Source organism: Ceratotherium simum, unplaced genomic scaffold, assembly GCF_057802395.1.
Source record: "Ceratotherium simum simum isolate JZ-2026a unplaced genomic scaffold, ASM5780239v1 HiC_scaffold_43, whole genome shotgun sequence".
NCBI classification, from domain to species: domain Eukaryota; kingdom Metazoa; phylum Chordata; class Mammalia; order Perissodactyla; family Rhinocerotidae; genus Ceratotherium; species Ceratotherium simum.
Window position 1 is genome coordinate 886,878 of NW_028261259.1, and position 23,728 is coordinate 910,605.

The 23,728-nt window shown below is 38.3% G+C and overlaps 1 protein-coding gene and 1 long non-coding RNA gene across 3 annotated transcripts in view; one reads left to right on the plus strand and one right to left on the minus strand.

The window, feature by feature from the left end:
* The window catches only part of LOC147911321 (uncharacterized), a 207,098-nt gene that overhangs the window by 22,615 nt on the left and 160,755 nt on the right, over nt 1-23,728 (minus strand). The gene's annotated exons all lie outside the window — the stretch shown is intronic.
* On the plus strand, nt 4,296-21,778 carry LOC147911322 (uncharacterized). 2 transcript variants are annotated; one of them, XR_015550879.1, is made up of 4 exons: nt 4,296-6,397; nt 15,929-16,097; nt 16,218-16,322; nt 19,274-21,778. It is a non-coding gene; the product is annotated as an uncharacterized LOC147911322 (long non-coding RNA). The 2 variants fall into 2 exon arrangements; XR_015550880.1 differs by lacking the exon at nt 15,929-16,097 and having other exon boundaries at nt 5,240-6,397.

The following is a 23,728-nucleotide window of genomic DNA, read 5'->3' on the forward strand; positions in this document are numbered from 1 at the left end:
ACTCCACGTCATTTGGATTAGGTTTACTGGCATCAACAGGAATCTTTACACCATTGCATTCTTTTGGCTATGAGGAAATGAGAATTAATAGTAGTTTGATTGTTCAAGTCTGAAATTGATATAACCTAGGCTCAGTAAATACCTGTGTTTCATTTCTGAATTGGAAATAAAACACTTTAAGCAATCTTTAAATTATAAGTTATCTTATTCCTTAAAGCAAACTGAAGTAGACATTTCATTTGTAGAAAGTAGACAGTTTCCAACACAAGTTAATCTTCTCTATGTGGGGGATAGTTATCAAATTTCCAAATCATTCAGTTGTCCAAGCGAGAGACCAGGGGAGTCACCTTAGAATTCTTTTCCCTTACCACCCATTCCAATAAGTCCTGTCAATTTAACATGCAAAACGCTAACCACATCAGGGCATCATCTCTCATCTACAAGACTGGAACGGTCTTCGTGTGGACTGCCCACCTCTAGACTCTCCTATCTCCAGCCTGCCCTCTATGCTGCCAGAGTTTTTTTTCTAAAATACAAATGTGGCTGCATTTTAATCTTGCCTGATTCTCCCAATGATTCCCATAGCGGGTGTAAACCAATGAGCCTGGACCCATCCTAGTCTCCTGTCCCACAACGATATTGTTCAGGTCCACCCCATCTCGTCTAAGTTCCTGGAAAACGCTCTCATCTCTCAATGTCTTTGCACACTGCTTCCTCTCTATCAACACCCACTTCCTGAAATCTTAGTAATTTTCCAGGGTCAGACTCAGATCAAATGTCGTTCATTTTATAACGCTTTGTACACATCTCCTAAGAAATTAACTGCTCTTCCTTCTGCATTTCCACAGAATTTTGCTTATTCACTTGTAGCACTTCCATGGTTTTATAATTAATTTGTCATTCTAACCCAGCTACACTGTGCATTCTTCAAAAGGTAAGGACTGTGCCTTACTCACTCCTGGAGGCACTCAATTATACTTTTGTGATAAACATTACCTTTGTCTTTTTCTCCCAGAGCTTCAGCAGATGATAAGAATATGAGATAGGTTTTTACTGTTACTAATAGTAAAAGTCACTTAAAAAATAATAGTTCCCCAACACATGCAAAGCATCATTTGTAACAGCAAAAACTGTGAACAATTTAAAAGCCCACTATGTACATGCTATATCATGGATGAACCTCAAAAACATTCTAAGTGAAAGCCAGTCATGAAAGACCACAAAAGATTCCATTTATATGATCCAGAATAAACAAACCTATAGAGACAGAAATAGATTAGCTTTAATCTGAGGGTAGAGGAAGGGGAAGGGAGATAGGAAGTAATCACAAGTGGGTACAACATTTCTTTTGGGAGTGATGTAAATGTCCTAAAATTAGATAATAGTGATTGTTGTACAACTCTGTATATATACTAAAAACCACTGAATTGTACGCTTTAAATGGGTGAACTTTATGGTATATAAATTATATCTCAATAAAGCTATTAAAAATAGATAAATAAACGGTCAACTTAATTAGGAAAAAAAGAGCCCAAAGAATAGATTAATAAACTGTGATATGTCCATATAGTAGAATATCAAATAGAAGTGAGATTCAAAGAAATAGAGCTGGATGGTCACAAATATATTGCTAAGACAAAAAAGCAAGCTGCAGAAGAATACATACAGTATACCACTTATCCAGTTATCAAACAGACAAAACAATATTAGGTATTGTTCAGGGATGAATACATATGCAATGAAAGCAAAATTAGAAAAGCAAAGGAATGATAAACACCAATTTCAGGACAGTGGTTATCTTTGAGAGAGAGGGAAAGGAATGAGATTGAGCTTCAGTTTGGATTTATAATTGGGAAAAAAGGAAATCAAAAGAGATTTAAGGGCAGAATAGGGAAGAAGCTATCAGACAGTGTTCCATACCTCCGTGCTATGAATCAGGAAAGAGGGGTTCAATCAGAAGCAGTGAATGGGATAACTGGTAAGGAAAGCAGGAGGTCAATTTTTGGGGGGTCTATTGAAAAAGATAACCTGATGACCCCCAAACATAACAAAACAAATTCTATGAAGGCAGGAGGCTCTCTGCCTATCCAACTAACCTCTACACTCCAAAGTTCACATTTTCCTCTCTCCTGCACTAAATAGACACCACACTCAGGAGAATCCAGACCCACTTTCTTTATGCTCCCCAGGAAGCCAGACAGTTAGTATTTTAGACTTGTTGGCCATATGATCTTAGTTGCAACAACTCATATCTGCCTTTGTAGAGTGAAAGCAACCATAAAGAATACAGACATGAATGGGTATGGCTGTGTTTCAGTAAAACTTTATTTACAAAAACTGTACACTGGCTTGCTAACCTCGGCCTTAGTGCCTAGCACACCACTAGACATATTGTAGCTCTTCAACGGATGTTGCCTATAGCTACATGAGAATTTCTACTTCCACTATCTAGAAAGTATAGCACGGGGAAGGGTGCATGGGGAGGTCCTAACCTTGACAAAAGAGCTCCAGGCATTCCCAATAAGAAAACTGAACATACTTTCCTCTCAGGAGTTACTGTAGATATAGTCAACACATTAATTACGTAAACTTAGAGTTTCTTTCTTCAAGAGAAGATTTTGATGCTCACCAAAGGAACTCACTCCTCAAGAGCCTTGCCAAACACAAGCCAACGTGTCTCCTGCTGCATTAAAGAGATCTTCAATCAAAGGGCAGCTAAAAGGAGAGCCACTCTGAACCCTAAAAACAATTCATTTCAAAGAACTTTTCAATATCTCTTGGATTTACCAGATGATAAACTGAGCACACACTGCAGCCTTCCCTTTTTACTCCAAGACCACATGAAAGACTAAAAACAAACAAATAATCACAACTGCATAACTGTACTAGAATACCAGAAGAACCCTCTGCGGCTGAGAAACCATGAGGGATGCCTGAAATGTGGAAAACTAGATCTGACAAGATGGAGCACACAGCCTAAAACATGCAGAGAGGAGTTCGGCAGCCAAGCAGTGGGAGAACACAAGAAGGCTCCAGGCCCAGAGAGGAGGCTCAAGGGATAGTCTCTGGATGATCCATCACCACCAGCAGCAGGAAGAGCCAGGTGGGTCAACCCCTGCACTCTCCTCTCACCCCCTCAGGTCCCACGTGCACCAGGCAGCTTGAGACAGGCATTCCCAGAAAACACGGGTGCTTGAGCAGGAAAAGCAGTGCAGTACTCTGGCTCACGAGCAGTTCCCCAGAGGAACAGGGAGCACATCTACCCAGAGGGCTGGCAGTCAAGCTGTTCCGCCAAGCAGGAATCCCACTTCTCTTCCACTTCACAGAAAAAGAAAGGGATCTATTTATCCCTAATAGGCAGTTGGGAAATTATCCTATTTGTACACAAAGATGCCAAGGAATCAAGATAAAGAAGATATTTAAGGGCCGGCCCCATGGCTCAGCGGTTAAGTGCACGCGCTCCACTACCTGCGGCCGGGGTTCGGATCACGGGCGCGCACCGACGCACCGCTTCTCCGGCCATGCTGAGGCCACGTCCCACATACAGCAACTAGAAGGATGTACAACTATGACATACAACTATCTACTGGGGCTTTGGGGGGAAAAAAAAAAGGAGGATTGACAATAGATGTTAGCTCAGAGCCGGTCTTCCTCAGCAAAAAAAGAGGAGGATTAGCACGGATGTTAGCTCAGGGCTGATCTTCCTCACAAAAAAATAAATAAATAAAACTGTTTAAAAAAAAAAGAAGATATTTAAAGAATTAAAGATGGTACAAACATGCAAATAGTGAGTCTGTATAAAAATACACTCCACAGGTTTTGAAATAAACCCCCAAAATGAATTTCACACCAACTTACTCTTCCAATCTTATAATAAGGCTTTCTGGCTCCTCAAATGTAAAGCTGAAACCACTACTGTTAGTGATAGCTAAGTGTATGCATTTTTGTGTAAACCTGCACAGTATTTAACAGCAGCATTAGAAAATCATGAATCATGCCTGAGGTTCCACTGTAACATTGAGTTCTCACTATTGGAAGTCAGATGCCAAACTACAGCATTTGGTTTTAGATTTGCCTTAAAGCAGCTTGGAACACAAGAACTGCAAAACATGGGTGATATTTTGGGGAGAAATGGTCAAAAGGCTAATGAAAATTTCAAATTGCAGTATTTTGGTTAAAAATTCAGGCCATAAATTCCGATACAGTTGCCAAATAGAAAATTTTAACATTTTTAGTGATTAGTATTTTTTCAAGTAGTATGTATCTTAGGTCCTTTTATACTGTGTTAGTCAACAAGGACTATTAATTATCACTAACATTTACAAAGCACTTAAAATGTGATAGGCACTGTTCTAAGGGATTCTACTCATGGATTATTCCCCTCTCTCCTCACAAGAACCCTGTGAGGTACAGAGTAGCCCACTTATAAATGAGAACACAAATGCTTAGAGGGGTTAAGTGGCTTCTCCAAAGTCACACTACTGCCAAGGGACCCAGCAGTCTGAATCAGAGCTGGGATCTTAACCAGTATGTTAGACTGATTGATTATAATTTCACTAGATTCAACATGAATTTATTGAACATTTATAATGTGCATCAAGGACTACAGCCAGTGCTACAGAGGACACAAAACATGTAAAACGTGTGAAATTGATCCTCGCTCTCTAAGACACAAGATAACACTGGAGAGATCAACTTCCAGCATGACAGCGTGAGTAGCTCTGCTCACCTGCTTCTCGGGGAAACTAGTGAATTTTTTTTTAAAATAACACCATTTAAAGCCCTTGGAAACAGTCCTAGAGGAAGACAGCAACTGAGTCACAAAAACCTAAGAAAATTCAGCACTGACAATACAACAGAGCATGGAAAAGTTTCAACCTAAAGACACTCTCAAGAACAGTGCAAGTTGTGGTGAAAAGCAAGTGGGAAGAGAATCCTGGATCTAATGAAGATACAGCCCAGACTATAGGCCAGCTAGTTTGTAGGAGAGAACCAGGGAATAAGACAGCTGGGAAGAGCCCTCTTGGGGTTCGTACAAGTACCAAACATTAACCTCAGAAACTAATCTCCGGCAGGAGCCACTATTTGACTGGATTAGTCTGTAGAGGAATTCATGCCCCAGGGTGCTGCTGAAAACAACACAGCAATGGGCCACAATTAGTGGAGGTTAACTGCTGGGTGTAATGAGGGCAAGAGTGGGAGAGAGTCCTACCTGTACCTGTCATCCTAGGGTGGCTTTGGGCAGGCCCCAAACTGCACCACCCAGAGAAGCAATATCAGAGGTCTAACACAGTGAGGAAGAAATACATCTCACTAAAATAATCCAGCTGGTATATAAACAAACAACAGTAACAAGCCCTGAAAGAGTCTGGGGGTGGGGGGCCAATACCCAGAGTTGCTACAATATGTTATCTAAAATGTCCTATTTATAGCAAAAAACTACCAGGCATGGAGAAAAACAGAAAAGTATGACCCATACACTGGGTAAAAGGCAGGCAACAGAAACTGCCTGTGAGAGCATCCAGATGTTAGATTTAACAGAACAGAGTTTAAAGCAGCTATTATAAGTATGTTCATACAACTAAAGAGATGTACGTTAAAGAAGTAAAAGAAGTTATGATGACAATTTATATCAAATAGAGAATATCAACAAAGATAAAAGTTACAAAAAAGAACCAAATGGAAATTCTGGAGTTGAAAACTACAATAACTGAAATCAAAAATTCAACTAGAGGGGCTTGACAGTACATTTGAATTGGCGAAAGAACTAGCAAACTTAGATACATTAATAGAATTTATGCAAGCTGAAGAGCAGAGAAAAATAAGAATGAAGAAAAATAAACAGAGCCTGAGAGAAATATGGGACCAATTAACTGCACGAACATACACAGAACTGGAGTACTGAAAGGAGAGGACAGAAAGGACCAGAAAAAATATTCAAGGAAAGAATAACCCCAAACTTCCCAAATTTATTAAAAAACAATAACTTATACATGCAGGAAGCTCTAAGAACTCCAAGTAAGATAAACACAGAGAGACCCACAAACAGACACATCAGAGTAAAAAATGCTGAAGGTAAAAGACAAGGAGAAAAATGTTTAAAAGAATCAAGAGGAAAAATGATGAGTCACTTACAAGGAAACCCAATAAGACTGACAGCTGGCTTCCAGGAGAAACAATGGAGGCCAGAAGGCAGTGGGATAGCACATAGAAAGTGCTGAAGGAAAAAACTGTTAACTAAGAATTCTATATTCAGGAAAGGTACTGTTCAAAAATGAAGAAAAATAAAGACTTTGCCAGATCAACAAAAATTGAGAGAATTCATTGCTAGTAGACCTGATTTACAAGAAATACTAAAGAAAGTTCTTCAGGCTGAAAACAAGTGACCCCAGTAAAGGTAATTATACATATTTTTTATCCTTTCTATTCTTAACTGATTTAAAAACCAATTGTATAAAATAATATCACACAACGTATCATGGCTTAAAACGCACAATTTAATATAAGTGTAATATATTTCCTAGTAACAGCCCAAAAGGAGGTGGATGGAAGCAAAGTTGCAATGAGCTAAGGAAATGACTGCGGATGGTAAAATGATAATTATAACAATGCAATGTTGAGTTTGTAACATTAACAGATATAATACATATAACAACAATACCAAAAAAAAAGGGAAAATGGGAATCAAGCTACATAGCAGTAAAGGTTCTACATATTACCGAAATTAAGCTAGTACAAATCTAAAGCTGATAAGACGTATATAGTAAACCCTAGAGCAAGTACTTAAAAAAATTCAAAAAAAAATAAATAAATAAAAGATCACTAATGAAATTAAAATGCTACATTAGAAAATACATATAGAAAACAAAAACTAAAATGGCAGATGTAAATCCAACTCTATCAGTAACATTAAATGTGAATAGATTGAACAATCAAAAGGGAAAGATTGTTAGATTGGATTTAAAAAAAAACATGATCCAACTATATGTTGTCTACAGGAGACACACGAGAGTCACAGAGACAAAAACACTGAAAGTAAATGGATGGGGAAAAATATCATGCAAACAGCAACCACAAGAAAGCTGGAGTGGCTGCACTAACATCAGACAACACAGACTTTAAAACAAGAATACCAGAGAGAGTGACATTTTATAATGATGAAACGGTCAATAGTTCAAGACATAACAATTAAAAACATATATGCATCTATTAACGGAGCATTGAAATACATGAAACTTTTAATGGAAATGAAAACAGACAATTCAACAATAGTTGGAGACTTCAATACCCCACTTTCAATAATGTATAGAACAATTAGACAGAAGATCAACACGGAAATAGACGACTTGAACAACACTACAAACCAACCAGATCTAACAGACTTCTACAGAGCACTCCATCCAACAACAGAATATACATTCTCAAGTACATAGGGAACATTCTCCAGAACAGATCAAATGTTGGGCTATAGAACAAACCCCAATAAATTTAAAAGCATAAAAATAATACAAAGTATGTTCTCCAACCATAATAAAATAAAATTAGAAATCAATAGTAGGAATAAATTTGGCAAATTCATAAATATGTGGGAATTAAACAACACACTCATGAATAACCAATGAGTCGAAGAAGAAATCTAAAGGGAAATCAGAAAACGCTGGTTCTTTGAAGAGATCAACACAATTGACAAACCTCTGTCCAGTCTGACCAAGAAAAAGAGAAGATTCAAATTACTTGAATCAAAAACAAAAGAGAGAAAACAACACTAAGATATCACCTCACGCCCGTTAGAATGGCTATAATCACCAAGCCAAAAAACAACAAACACTGGAGAGGATGTGGAGAAACAGGAACCCTCATACACAGCTGGTGGGAATGCAAACTGGTGCAGCCTCTATGGAAAACGGTATGGAGATTCCTCAAAGAATTAAAAATAGAGATGCCCTATGATCCAGCTATCCCACTACTGGGAATCTATCCAACGAACCTGAAATCAACAATCCCAAGGGCCTTATGCACCCCTATGTTCACTGCAGCATTATTCACCATAGCCAAGAAGTGGAAGCAACCTAAGTGTCCCTCGACTGATGACTGGATCAAGAAAATGTGGTATATATATACAATGGAATACTACTCAGCCATAAAAAAAGACAACATCGTCCCATTTGCAACAACATGGATGGGCCTGGAGGGTATTATGTTAAATGAAGTAAGCCAGAAAGACAAAGACAAACACTGTATGATCTCACTCATATGTGGAATATAAACCAACACATGGACAGAGAAAACTGTATTGTGGTTACCAGGGGCAATGGGGGTGGGGGGTGGGCACAAGGGGTGAAGGGAGACATATATATGGTGATGGACAAACAAAAACGTACAACCCAAAATTTCACAATGTTAAAAACTATTAAAACATAAATAAAAAAAAAAAAGACAAAACTGGAGGAAAGAAAAGAAAAAGAGAGGACAAGATTACCAACCTTACAGAAACAAAAAGGATTATAAACAAATACTATGAATAATAGTACACAAATTAGATAACTTAGATGAAATACACAAATTACTAGAAAAACACAAACTACAAAAATGACTCAAGATAATCTGAATAAACCTATAATAAGTGAAGAGATTGAATCAGTAATCCACAAACTATGCACAAAGAAAAGCCCAGGCCTAAATGGTTTCACCGCTGAAATCTACCAAACGCTCAAGGAAGAATTAACACCAATTCTTCCAAAAAAAAAAAAAAAAAAAGAAGAGGAAGAAACGCTTTCCAACACATTTTATGGGACTAATATTACCCCGATACCAAAGTCAGACAAAAATGTCACAAGAAAGCAAAACTACAGGGGCCAGCCTGGTGGCGTAGAGATTAAGTTTGCACGCTCCACTGTGGCGGCCCAGGGTTCACAGGTTTGGATCCCGGGTATGGACTGATGTACCGCTTGTCAAGCCATGCTATGGCGGTGTCCCATATGAAAAAAAATAAATAGAGGAAGATGGGCACGGATGTTACCCCAGGGCCAATCTTCCTCCGCAAGGAGAGGAAGATTGGCAACGGATGTTAGCTCAGGGCTAATCTTCCTCACCAAAAAAAAAAAAAAAAGAAAGAAAGAAAACAAAACTACAGACTAATATCTCTTACGAACATGGATGTAAAAGTCCTCAACAAAATACTAGCAAACTGAATCTAGCAATATATAAAAAGAATTATACACCATGACCAAGTGGGATTTATCCTAGGGATGCAAAGTTGGTTTAACATCCAAAAATAATTAATGTAATACATCATACAAATAGAATGGAAAACAAAAAATCACAAGACCATCTCAGCAGATGTAGGAAAAAGCATTTGACAAAATCCAACACGCTTTCATGATTTAAAAAAAAACTCAATAAACTAGGAACAGAAGGGAAGTTCCTCAATATAAAGGGCATCTACAAAAAATCTCCAGTTAACATCATACTTAATGGTGACATACTGGATGGTTTCCCTTTAAGATTAGGAACAAGACAAAGATTTCCACTCTTGCCATTTCTATTCTAAATTGTAGCGGAGGTTCTAACCAGGGCAATTAGGCAAGAAAAAGAAATAAAAGGCATCTATATCGGAAAGGAGGAGGTAAAACTATCTCTATTTGCATGAAGTGATCCTGTATATAGAAAATCCTAAGGAGTCTACCAAAAACTATTAGAAGTAATAAATGAGTTCAGCAAGGTTGCAGGATACAAGATCAATATACAAAACCCAACTGAATTTCTATACATTTGCATTGAAAAACCCAAAAGTAAAATTAAGAAAACAATTCCATTCACAATAGTATCCAAAACCAGGAATAAATTAACCAAAGAAATGCAAAACTTATACTCTGAAGTTGATTCTAAATTCATACGGAATTCTAAGGCAACAAGCTACAACTAACAAAACAATTCTGAAAAAGAAGAATAAATAGTGTAAGACTCATACTTCCCAATTGCAGAAGTTACTACAAAGCAACAGTTGTCAAGACAGTGTGGTACTGCTACAAGGACAAACATACAGATCAATGGAACAGAACTGAAAGACCAGAAATAAACCTATACACCTATGGTCAACTGATTTTTCACAAGGGTGCCAATGGTGCTGTGACAATTGAATAGCTATACGCAAAAGAATGAAGTTAGACCCTAACCTTATCCCATAAGCAAAAGTTGACTCAAAATGGAATCATACACTTAAATTGAAGACCTAAAACTATAAAACACTTAGAAGAACACACAGGCATAAATCTTCATGACCTTGTATTTGGCAATGGACTCTTAGATCTGACACCAAAAGCAGAAGCAACTAAATAAATGAATAAATAAGTTAAACTTCACCATCAAAATTAAGAACTTTTATGCTTCAAAAGACACTATCAAGAAGGTGGAAAGACAATCTAGAATGGGAAAAAATATCTGCAAATCATATATCTAATAAGGACCTTGTCTTCGGAACACATATTGAAAAGCTCTTGGGGCCAGCCCGGTGGTGTAGTGGCTAAGTTCAAGGCGCTCCACTTTGGCGGCCCAGGGTTCATGGGTTCTGATCCCAGGCACAGACCACTGTACCCCGTATCAAGTCATGCTGTGGCTGCGTCCGTATAAAGTAGAGGAAGACGGGCACGGATGTTAGCCCAGGGCCAATCTTCCTCAGCAAGAAGAGAAGGATTGGCAACAGAAGTTAGCTCAGGGCTGATCTTCCCCACCTCCTCCCCACAAAAAAACTTCTTACAATTCAGTAATAAAAAGACAACCCAATTTAAAAATAGGCAAAGAATCTGAACAGATATTTCTCCAAAGAAGATATACAAATGGCCAATAAGCACATGAAAAGACGCTCAGTATCATTAGTCGTAAGGGAAACGCAAATCAAAACCACAATAAGATACCACTTCATACCCACTAGAATGGCTAAAATTAACAAGTTAGATAACAAGTGTTAGTGAGAATGTGGAGAAACTGGAACCCTCAAACACTGCTACAGGAATGTAAAATGTTGCAGCCACTTTGGAAAATAGTCTGGCAGTTTCTCAAATAATTAAACATAGAGCTACCATGTAACCCAGCAATTCTACTCCTAGGTATATATCCAACAAATGGAAACGTGTCCACACAGAAACTTGTACATGAATGTAACAGCATCACTCATAATAGTCAAAAGGTGGAAACAACCCAAACGTCCATTGACACACAAACAGATAAACAACATGTGGTATATCCACACAATGAAACATTATTTGGTCATAAAGAAGAATGAGATACTGACATATGCTACAACATAAATGTACCTTGAAAATATAATGCTAAGTGAAAGAAGCCAGCCAAAAAAAAAACCATATACTATACGATTCTATTCATAGGAAAGTCAGAATAGGGAAATCTATAGAGACAAAAAAGTAGCTTAGTGGTTGCTTAGGGATGGGGTAAACAGGGTCAGGGGATAAAGGGATGGTAGCTGAAGGGTTCAGGCTTCTTTTTGAGGTGATGAAAATATTCTAAAATTTACTGTGGTGATGGTTACACACATCTGTGAATATATTAAAAAAAAACCACTGAATTATAAACTTTAAATGGGTGAATTGTATTGGTATGTGAATCATATCTCAATAAAGCTGCCTAAAAAATGTAGTAGCCAGCTCCAAAAAAAAAACATCATAGTGAAGAAAGCAGAATGTAGGGTCAGGGAGCAACATCGCTTTTGTTCATTATTAATCCTTCCTGCCCTTAAAGCCATGCCTGCATGTTTGCAAAAAAAAAAAAAAAAGGACTAAATGAAGTAGACGAGTGACAGGAAAAAAGCAGGGTAGGAAACCTGGATTTCACCACATGAAAAGAGCACAATTCTACACTATGCAATGTCACCAAAAATTAGACATAAAAATATCCTCACTTATACCTGGACATACAAACTACTAAAAACTAACTTACCAAATAAATTTCTGAAACATCAAATGAGTCTGTGTTAAGGCATTGTTTGAAGAACTTAACTTGTATTAATTGATTTAACCCACACAACCACCCTATGTGGTACATATATAGCTGATCTTCATTATTTACAAGTTCCATATTTGTGAATTCACCTACTCACTAAAATTTTTTTGGAATCCCAAATCAGTATTTGCAGCATTCTCATGGTCATTCGCAAACATGAGCAGAGCAGTGAAAAATTTCAGTCTATCAACACACACGTTCCAGTTGAGGTCAAACAAGGTGACACTCTGCCTTATTTCAGCTCTCATACAGAAATGACCAGAGGATAGAGATGGTAGGGAGCAGTGTGGTGTAATGCAAGAAGCTCCAGTTCTTTCGAGTTTAGGAGAGTTTAAGTCATTTTCCCAAGATCAGAAAGCTAACGAATGGAGGACTGTATGAGCCAAGGACACAAAGTGAAGAAATTGATGGTTGAATGAATTAATTGTTAAAGGGCTAAAAAAAGAGATAAAACGAGATCATAAAAAAATACTTAAACCAAAAGAAGAAGAAATGGAGAACGGAAACAAAAAACAGATGAGACAGAAAACAAACAGTAAGATGACAGATTTAAATCTAACCATATCAATAATCACATTCAACGTAAACGTTCTAAATGCCCCAATTACAAGGCAGAGATTGTGAAAACAGTGTGGCAGTTCCTCAAAAAGGTCAACATGGAATTACCATATGATGTAGCAATTCCACTCATAGGTATATACCCAAAGAAATGAAAGCAGGAATCACTCACAGGTATACACCCAAAGCATTGATGTGGCATACAGATACTTGTCCACCAATGATCACAGCAGCATTATTCACAATAGCCAAAAGGTAAAAATAACCCAAGTGTCCAAACAAAATGTGATAAACACATACAATGGGATATTAGTCAACCTTAAAGATGAATGAAACTCTGATATATGCTAAACATGGATGAAACTAGAAAACATGCTAAGTGAAATGAGCCAGACACAAAACGCCAAATACTATATGATTCCACTCATCTTAGGTACCTAGAATAGGCAAATTCATAAGACAGAAGGTAGGGGAGAAGGGAGAACGGGGAATTATTGTGTAATGGGTATAGAGTTTCTGTTTAGGATGATGAAGAAAAAGTTACAGAAATGAAGAGTCACAATGGTTTCACAATATTGTAAATGTACTTAATGTCACTGAATTCTAAACCTATTATAATGGTTAAAATGGCAATTTTTATGTTGCGTATATTTTGCCACAATAAAAAAAAAAAGGGCAGAGATCATCAAACTATAAAAAAGCAAGACCCAAGTGTATGTTGCCTACAAAAACAAACACTTTAAATATAAAGACACAAACAGGCTAAAAGTAAAAGGATGCAAATAGACCATGCTAGCACTAGTCAAAAGATCTGGCTACATTAATATTGGACAAAGTAGACTTCAGAGCAAAGAATATTACCAGGGATAAAGAGGACCACTTTATAATGATAAAGGAGTACATTCATCAAGAAGACGTAACAATCCTAAGCATTTATGTACCTAATAAAAGAGCTTCAAAATGCAAGGAGCAAAAAACAATGGAACTAAAAGAAGAAACAGACAAATCCAAAAAATTATAATAGGAGATTTCCACACCCCTACCAATAATTGACAGAACAAGGAGACAGAAAATCAGTAAATGTTGTTCAAGTCTTTCATATCCTATCAACAAACGTGATAACATTTATAGAACACTCCACCCAATAACAGCAGCACATGTATCTTTTTAAAGTCAAAATGAAACATTTACCAAGACCACATCCTGGGACATACAACAAATCAGATAAGCTTTTAAAAGATTCAAATTATGCAAAGCATGTTCTCTGACAGGGGAACTAAATTAGAAATCAATAACAGAAAAAAAGTCTGGAAAATCCCCCAAATATTTGAAAATTAAATAATACTCTTCTAATAACATGTCATAAAATTTTTCTTGTTTGATTAGAAATTTGTCAACTATCCTTTTTTTCTATAACTGTTCAGCGTAAGGAGCCAGCACAGTTTACTTAAATCATCCCTCATTTATGGACATTTAACTTATTTCTGACTTGTTTTTTTTTTTGCTATTATAAACAGTATTGTCTTGAACATCCTTGTAGGTAAATTTTCTTCCACATCTGTGGTTATTTAATCATAACACTGGGCATGAAATTGCCTGACTCAAAGAGTAGGTTGGATTGTAACACTTTTAGTGTATATTGCAAATCGTTTTCCAGAAAAGTTATTTCCATTCACAAGAGTGCTTGTTTACCTCCAGCCTTGCCAGCATTAGGGTTTATCATTTTTGTTGTTTTGTTGATTTAATAGATGAAATACACTATCTCGTTATTTTACCTTCATATATATTATTCTATCATACAGAGGTGGGACTTTTTCGTATTCTCATAGAGCATCTGTGTTTCTTAACTTCACCATTCAACTAATGTTCATTTTAAGAACCCACCCAAACCAGACATTGTCTAGGTTTTATTGTCGGTAACCTAATGATGGTCCCTTGTTTGTTTTCCCGTCAGAGTCCAATCCTTCATCCATCTTAAATATTTTTTTCTAAAAATTATTTTTAAAAATTAGTGCAAAAAGTTAGAATAAAGTTAATGTATGCCATGGCAAGAATAATTAAGCATTAAAAAAGGAAACACGTGAAAACTAATTCCTTCTCTCTTCCCTGACTCCTCAGGTCCCCAGATCTCTCCCACCTCAAGCAACCATTATCACCTGAATTGAGCTTCCTTCCAGAATATTCTATACTTACACATCCATCTTCTATTACATAAATGACAGGATACTGTACATATCATTCTGCGCTTGGTTTTTTCCACATAATAGGTAGCTTATTTCATATCAGTACTTAAGGTTAAAAACAACTAACAAAAATGTTTATTTTGTGCCAGACATTGTTCTAAGCACCTTTAGGTCTAATGCTATCTCATTAATTGGTAGAACAAGCTTATAGTGTACGCATTGTGTTGTCATCCTTATCTCAAAGTGAGGAAACTGAGGCACAGTGACGTTAAGTAACCTACTAAGGCCGCAAAGTTAGTGAATGGATCAGAATTTAAACACAGGCAGTCTGACCCAGAGCCTTACCCACTATAGTATATTGTCACTCTCATCTCATTTTAAAAAACAGTTGTATAATCTGGTTTCTGTCTCTATGGATTTGCCCATTCTGGACATTTCATATAAATGGAATCATATGCTATGTGGACTTTTGTGACTGGCTTCTCTCACTGAGCATCATGTTTTCAAGGTTCATCCATGTTGTAGCGTGTGTCAGTGCTTCACCCCTTTTCATGGCTGAGTAATATTCTGCTATATGGATGGACCACGTTTTGTTTATCCAGTCATCTGTTGATGGACATTTGAGTTGTTTCTAATTGGGGGAGAAGGAAATGGGGGATGACTGCTTAATAGGTATGGGGTTTCTTTTTGGGGTGATAAATGTGTCTGGGAACTGGATAGTGGTGATGTTTGCACAACACTGTGAATGTGCTAAATACCACCGAATCATACTTTAAATGGTTAAAATGGTGAACTTTATGTTATGTGAGTTTTACCTCAGTAAAAAAAAGGCGGCTTCATAGTATTTCATTGTATGGCTTCATTGTTCATTTAACGTGTTCTAAATTCTTGGACACATGGGTCCTTCTAGCCTTTCATTACTAATGAAAATATTGCATTAAATACATGTGTCCACACGTCTTTGTGCCGATGTGTGTCTGTAGGCCAATAGCCTTTTAAATGCCTATAGGATTTGATTTCCCTACACCTAGGCTTGGAGGCTCCACCCCACGTTTATTTCCATCTAGGTGGTGGGTCACATGGTGGCAGCCTCAGACCATTCCTGGGAGTGTGTCCCATGAGGACAACGGCCACCTCCCAGAACCTTATCCTCTGCAAACCTTCTCCTCCAGGTTATTGACATTCAAGGCATTTGCCCAGCTCTTCATCTTGGGGAGCTCCTGGGTGTTGGGCATTTTCCAGATTGGACCCTTGGCTGGTATCATGGCCTACCTGTTCACCATCATCAACAGCCTGCAGGGGGCCTTCATCTTCCTCATTCACTGTCTGCTCAACCGTCGGGTATGTAGCTGCTGCCCTCGCTGTCCCTGATGCCCCTCCTTCCAGGGGACATGCCTGTGCCAGCATACTTCCCTGCATCTGGGAGTGATTCATCTCCCCGTGATGTGTCTCCATCTCCAGGTACGGGAAGATTACAGAAGATGGATTACCAGGAAGACCACACCCGGATCCCAGTCCCAGACATCAGGGGTCATACTGACATCCTTTGCCTTCACTTCCAAAACGGTGAGAGACTGTGTGTTTTATGAAGGTTCTGGTCAAACAGAATACTTGCTTCTTAGCAATCCTAAACACCACCATATGTTGAGTGTCTACTGTGAGTTAAGTGTCTCCATGTATATTAGCTCATTTGATAGAGGGTAGGGTTTAAGAGTGGAGGTTCAGGAGCCAGGCTGCCTAGGTTTAAATCCCAGCTCTGCCTCTTAGTAGCTATGTGATCTAAAAAAGATAAAATCATGGGGGCTGGCCCCATTGCCTAGTGGTTAAGTTTGGTGTGCTCCGCTTTGGTGGCCCAGGTTCGGCTCCCAGGTGCAGACCCACACCACTCGTCAGTGACCATGCTGTTGCAGTGCCCCACATACAAAATAGAGGAAGATTGGCAACTGATGTTAGCTCAGGGTGAATTTTCCTCAAGCAAGAAAAAAAAGATAAAATCGTTACTCATACAGATATAAAATGAGCATACATTAAGGATTTTATTCCACTCATCAATCAGTGAAAGAACCAGGCAGATGTTATAACTGGCTCAAAAGAGAACACAAAGAACAGACATATATGTATATAATATATAATATATACAATGTATATAATGTATACATAATACATCATACACATAATGTATACAACGTATACATAATACATAAAACACATATAATGTATACAACGTATACATAATACATAATATACATATAATATGCATACAGTGTATACATGATATATATTATATATTGCATAATATATATGCAATATATCCAATGTATATCATGTATACATAATACATAATACACATAATATATACAATGTATACATAATACATAATATATATTACATAATACATGTATATGTCTGTTCTTTGCTGTTCTCTTTTGACCCAGTTATAACATCTGCCTGGCTCCCTCATTGATAATTATATATACATAATATATATAATATAATGTTTAATTATATATTATATAATTATACATATAATTATTAATATTATAAAATACATATAAAATTTCATATACCTATATGTTATATATGTATTACATATATATGCATTATAATACCTATGAATTATAATACATATATATAATTTCAGGAATATTGAAATGAATGTGCAAATGGACGCAAAACTGTTTTTTTCATGGAATTATTTTGCATCTCTGTCAGTTATTTAAAATTTACAGAATTGTAAAATATCTCCCACATAGATCAGAACTGGGTAACCTGGAGATGTGTGCTCTGACAATACATCATTTTCCATGGAAGTACTCATTTTTCTCTACACCATAGATCTCATCCAGTCTCACAGCCATAAACACCATTTATTAGCAATGACCCCAAAATATTAAACAATGTGCAGTCCAGCTCCTTCTCCTGAATTCTACACTCATATAACCAACCACCTACCAAGTGCCCCCACTGAGATGTCTAACAGATGTCACAAATGTAACATGTTCCAATCTGAGCTTCTGATCCCCCACCTCTCATATCCATGGAGGGTCCCCTATCCTTCTACTGCTCAGCACAAGGCCGTGGAGTTATCCTTGACTCTGCCTTTCTTCTTACCCTCCATCTCTGATCCATCAGCAAATCCTGTTGACCCTTCCTCAGAATGTATCCAGAATCTGATCGCCTGTCTGTTCCTTTGTTGCTTCTATTCTGTTCCAAGTCCTATTGTCTGTAGCCAGGATTATGGAAATAGCCTCATAAAGGGTCTTTCTGCTTCCCCTCTTGCCTTTTCCCCGCCCCACCTTTGGTCTGTTCTCCTTGCAGCAGCCAGAGGGCGCCTGTGAACTCCTGAGTCAGCTCACATCCCTTCTCTGCCTACAACCCTCTATGGCTCCCACCTTACTCAGTAAAAGCCAAAGTCCTCCTGATGGCCCACAAGGCCCTGTACGATCTGACCCTCTTTTCCTCCTTGACCTCATCTTCTGTTAATCTCACTTCCCTCTGCTCCACCCATGCTGGCCTGCTCAGGATTCTTCAGACACGCCAAGCTCACTTGCTCTTTAGGAATCTTGACCTGGATGCTCACTCTGCCTTGAATGTTCTTGTCCTGATACCCACATGGCCAACTCCCTCACCTCCTTCAAATCTTTGTTCCAATCATTTGTTATCAATAGTATTTCCTCTGGCAACTCTATTTCGTACTGCCTCCTTTTCTCCTACCCTGACATTCATGCTTCTCCTGCCCCTAATCCTGATTTTCTTTTCATAGCGCTTGCCACTTCCTAACATGCTATAACTTCCTTATTTATTTATGGTCTTCCATCTCACACTAGAATGTCTTATTTTTTCACTGACATATTCCAAGCTCAAGTAACTAAGATCCAGTGGCTTAATTAAATAGGGAATTATTTTTTTTGCAAGAATAGAAGCCCAGAGTTAGGTGTTGCTGGTATTGGTTCTATTGCTCAGTGGTATTATAAAGGATTTAGGATCTTCCCGGTTTTCCAATCCACTAGCAGCATGTTGGCTTTTCATCAAAATGTTTTTTATGGTTGCAAGGTGGGTGCCATAGCTCCAGACATCACGACCATGTTCAAGGCAGAAAGAAGAGGGATGGGGCAAAAGCAGCAGCCTCTCCTTACATGCCTCTCCCTTTAACAGGAAACAGAAGCTTTTCCCAGAAACCCCTCAGCAGATTTCCCTTTCATCTAATTGGTCAGAACTGCATCACATGACCACTCCTAGTTACAAAAGAATTTGACAAAACAAGTATTTGGCTTTCTAGCTTCTAGAGCAAGAGCTATCAGTGGTGAAGAGGTTAAGAATGGCTTTTGAGTTTGCCTGCAGTGCCTGCCATGCTAGAGATAATCACTGTGAACATTTTAAGGTTTATCCTTCTAGTCTGTGTTGCTATATTTCTCTCTCTCTGTATTTATAAGACCCATGCCCCTATAGATATGACCCCTGGGATCACGTTTGTACTAATCTTGGTACTGATTCCAGTTCTGATTTCTCTCTCACAGGGTTAAACCTCTTTCTTGCTTTCAAATACGCTATGAAGCAACATTTGAGGACAGCAGGTGCCGGCAGGAGCTGACGCTGAAATCTTCTCTTCATGGCTTAATGTGGAATTGCAGATCTCACCAGCCCCAGGACTCTCTGGGTGATTCAGAGCACTGATGGGTGGGGCGTTCTTCCCACGTTCCATGCACTGGTGAGAAACAAGACTTTCTGTTCCAGATTAAGATTTTATCTTCTATGTTCTGCAGCCCTTTGAATTTCCAGAGTTTTGAGGAAATAATAGATCCTAGTGCAATGGCATGACCAAGAACATCTGGCTACCATTTTGTTTTCTCCTAAGTTCTTTGGCGTGTGGCTCCAAGCCTGCCTCTCCAGCACCTGTCACAGAGTATGGAAATGGCTTCAGGAAATGGCTTCAGGAAATGGCTTGTCTTCTGACCGACTGGCTTACCCTTTAACAAAGACTCCTCCTGCCTTTAAAGAAATGGCCAGTAAAACTGTAACAAGAGCCCCAGGGGATAAATAAAGCACACTGACATGTACACTACTTTGGCACAAACACTTAAAAGAGTTATGTTGGTAAGCAGGAGCGGTCGATGGAGCAGAATTCCAGCGTTTCACAGAGAGTTGAAGGACTTGATGACAAAGCCTTTGGAAATATTTTGGTTTCCTGGAAACTTTCCGGGAACCAACGTCTCCTTTCCTTCCAGGAACTGTTTTGTGACTTGGCTAGGATTCGCACTGCTCACAAAGTTATCATCATCCTGCCTTGCTCTTCGTCTCCCATAAAGTGTTGAGTGCCAAGGAGAGAAGAAGGAAAATTTAAAATGTACATATCCTCCCTTCCATGGCCACTCTCCAGCCTGCCTCCTCAAAGTGTGGTCCGTGGACCAGAAGCATCAGCATCCCTTTGTTAGAAAAACAGGATCTCAGGCCCCACTCCAGTTCTGCTGAACCAGAACCTGTGGTTTAATGAGATCCCCAGGGGATTTGTGTTGTGCGTGAGTGAATGCTCTAGAATATTCTTCTGTTTTCCATGCTTATACCAGAGCTTGTTTTTAAAACTAGAAAGGAAAACATATTCTTGGCTTTAGGACTTTGCATCTGCCATTCTCTCTTCCTAGGACACCTTTCCTCAAAATTGGGCTAATTTTTGCCCTCTCTTTGAGTCTCAGCTTAGTCATCACTTCCACCAGGAAGCACTCTTTAGATCTCTTCAAGTAGGATCAGATGTCACCTCTGCGTGTCCTCTAAGGCTTCATGCTTTCTAGCTCTGTATTATAATTTCTTTTCTTCTTGAGTGTCTCCAATTAGGTTCTGAGCTCCGTAAGTGCAGGGAAGTATAGTCAGTGGATTCTTCATAAATATTTTGAATGAAACCGTGAATGAATGGTTACTCTCCATTTTGAAGATGAGGAAACTGAGGCTCAGAGAGGTTAAGTAACTTTCCCATCATTACACAGCTGTAGCGGGCTGAGCTGGGCTTTGAACTCTTGACCAGAGAGCTCCTCTTCCAGGCCACTAGTCCTTCTCCTTCTCTTTCTTTGACCCTAGGAATTCTTAGTTTGGGGATACAGAGAAAAGACTAACTATTTACTTTGAGTCAACTTATCATTTAGGATTCAGTTCGCTCAGTAATGATCCTGTGTTGAACAATTTGATCACAACATTAAACTTGATTGATGGAGGCTCAGTCTTTGTTATTTGTGGCAGCCACAATTTGGGAGAGGGGCTGACATCTGTTTACAAACAAGAGTTCATTTATGATAGGTTGGTCTTCAATGTTTGGCTTTTCCAGAGGGTTCAATATAGAGGTGACAATTCTAAGGGATATTGAAGGCATGATTTTTACCCATTGCCAATTGTGGCAGGTTAATTGCATCAATGCCTTCAAGAATGGTTTCCATGCCTCCACATCCCTTCCCTGTAACTTTGTAACCCTTCCTTCTCTGACTCTGGCTTGGCCTTGAGAGTTTATTTGGCCAACAGAATGTTAGCAAGCGTGACTCAGAGGTTTCAAAATTGGGTGTGCATCCCTTCTTGCCCTTTGCATGATTTGTCTTGCTCGCTCTTGCACCCCTGCCTCCGCCATAAGAACGTGCCCAGTCTAACCCGCTGGAGGGATGTGAGAAACATATGGAGGAGAGTTAAGTCATCCCGTTACACCAGCTGAGGCTGTCCTTAATCAGCCACCTAACCAACTTGTAGCTGACTGCAGTCACATCAGTGAGCCAAGTCAAGATCAGCAGACCTGCCCACCCAACCCATCAACTCAGGAGCAACAATCAGGTATCATTATTTTAGGGCACTGAGTTTCAGGAGTGGTTTGTTATGAAGTGTTATTTGTGGCAATTGCTAACTGATGCAGCAGCCAATGGATTGTCAACATTTTGCATTTGATTGCAACAATTTGGAATATACAAAGAGGAGGATTTGCATCTATATTTCCTCTTAGCTATCAAGGTCTATAAATCTATAATGCTTGAATAAAGTTCTTTCTGACAGAAGACTTGCACAAGGCATTGTCTATCTCTGTTACAGTGTTACATGTTGGTTTAAAATACAATCGTGTTAAGGAACTCTATGTTTCTAAGGTAAGTGAAAGCTGTAACCTCCAAAATAAGGATCTTTCTTAATATAAACATCAAGCTATGCTTGGTACGTTCCTTTACCCCCATGGCCTCATATGCCTCCACTAGAGACAGAAAAGACACTTAGAATAAAAACTGCATGGTTCTCAAATCCCATAAATATAAAGTGAAATAACTCTGTCCTCTTATAATCCAAATAATTTATGGTGTCCAAAAAAAGACAGATCCATTCATTCAAGAAATATTTATTGACCACCTAAAATGTACTTTTCCTTCCTAAACCATTAAACATCATTGAAAAAAATAAAAAATTGAAAAGCAAGGATATTAGAACATAAAATATTATTTTAAATTTAAATATTTTATTTTCCCCCAAACCAGAATTTATTAAAATTTGACTTTCTTGATTTTAATGGAAGAAAACTCATCAATAATTTTTCAAAATCAATTTCTAGAAAAAAATTAACCATTAAAAGTACATTGAAAAAGTATATGTAGGGGCTCACATCTTTCCTTTTGTATCAGGTTCCATTATGACCCCAGCATAGCACTGTCAGATCTTGGATTTGGATATTTTGCTTATCATGGATTTTTCTTGCATTGATTTTGATATTTTTAAAAATTGCATTTACATGGTATTTATCTTGATTACTTAGTTTTTTTGATGCACACTTAAATTTCGTGCCTGAGACGAGTGCTTCCCTCCCCTCTCCCCAGTGCTGGCCCTGATCGTGATCTTTTGTTTTACTGAGGAAGATTCTCCCTGAGCTAGCAACTGCTGCCAATCTTCCTTGTTTTGTATGTGAGCTGCCACCACAGCATGACCACTGACAGACGAGTGGTGTAGGTCTGCACCTGGGAACCAAACCAAGGCCACCGAAACAGAGCATGCCAAACTTAACCACTAGGCCACTGGGGCGGGCCCTGGTCATGATTTTTGGGGGGCAGATTCATACTGGTTTTTCAGGAAGTAGGACAACATCCTTGGCACCCCTTGCTTAAAAACACTTGAGTATTAATAATGCTGTATTAGTCACACCCGTCTACATGGAAAGAGAAAACCATAACATAGTGCCAGATATCTCATGGCTACACAGAAAGTTATCCTCAGGGTGACACAGAACAAGTATGCCCATGTTATTTTAAAACCTTTATTTTTCCCACTTGTCATATTGTGAACATCTTTTCAACTCATCGAACCTCTTAGAACTTCAGTTTTTTCTCAAGAGCTGCACGGTATACATGTGTCATAATGTATTTAGCCTGTGTTTGCATCATTTCCAACTTTTTAGTACTATAAACTATACCGTAATGAACATCTTTGAGCTAAATTTTAAGCACTCTTCTAGTTAAATGCTTTTAAAATTAGTGGTAGGTTATCAATGAGAGGAAGCTTATATGTCTTCCTTAATGTCTGGTTGAAGAAAAACATTAGTAACTGCACAAATCTATCAAACTTTCACAAACTGTCCAAAAGTAAATCATTAGAAATATAGTAATTTGAAGTTTACTTAAGCTCTACTCATAGAAAATCTTTCCATCCTCAGTTCTAAGTCATCTGGTTGCCTCCCTGCCTTAACATTTCTGTTCTGTTGTGCCTAAAGTTATCAATCTTTTATTTGTGATACTCAGCATGTTGGATTATAATCAGATGCTCATGTGTTTTTGTGCCCCGCTATCCTATGAGTTCCTTGTCATTTATCTCTGCACGCTTATGACCCAACAGAAGATTAGGTTCACGGATTGGATCAATAATGTTTATTTAATGAATGCATCAAGGAAAGAGTGTGTCAATCTACCACACAGCAACAGGACACTGTTCTCTATTCTGCCCCCTGAAGGACACCCCTTGATTTTACAGATAAT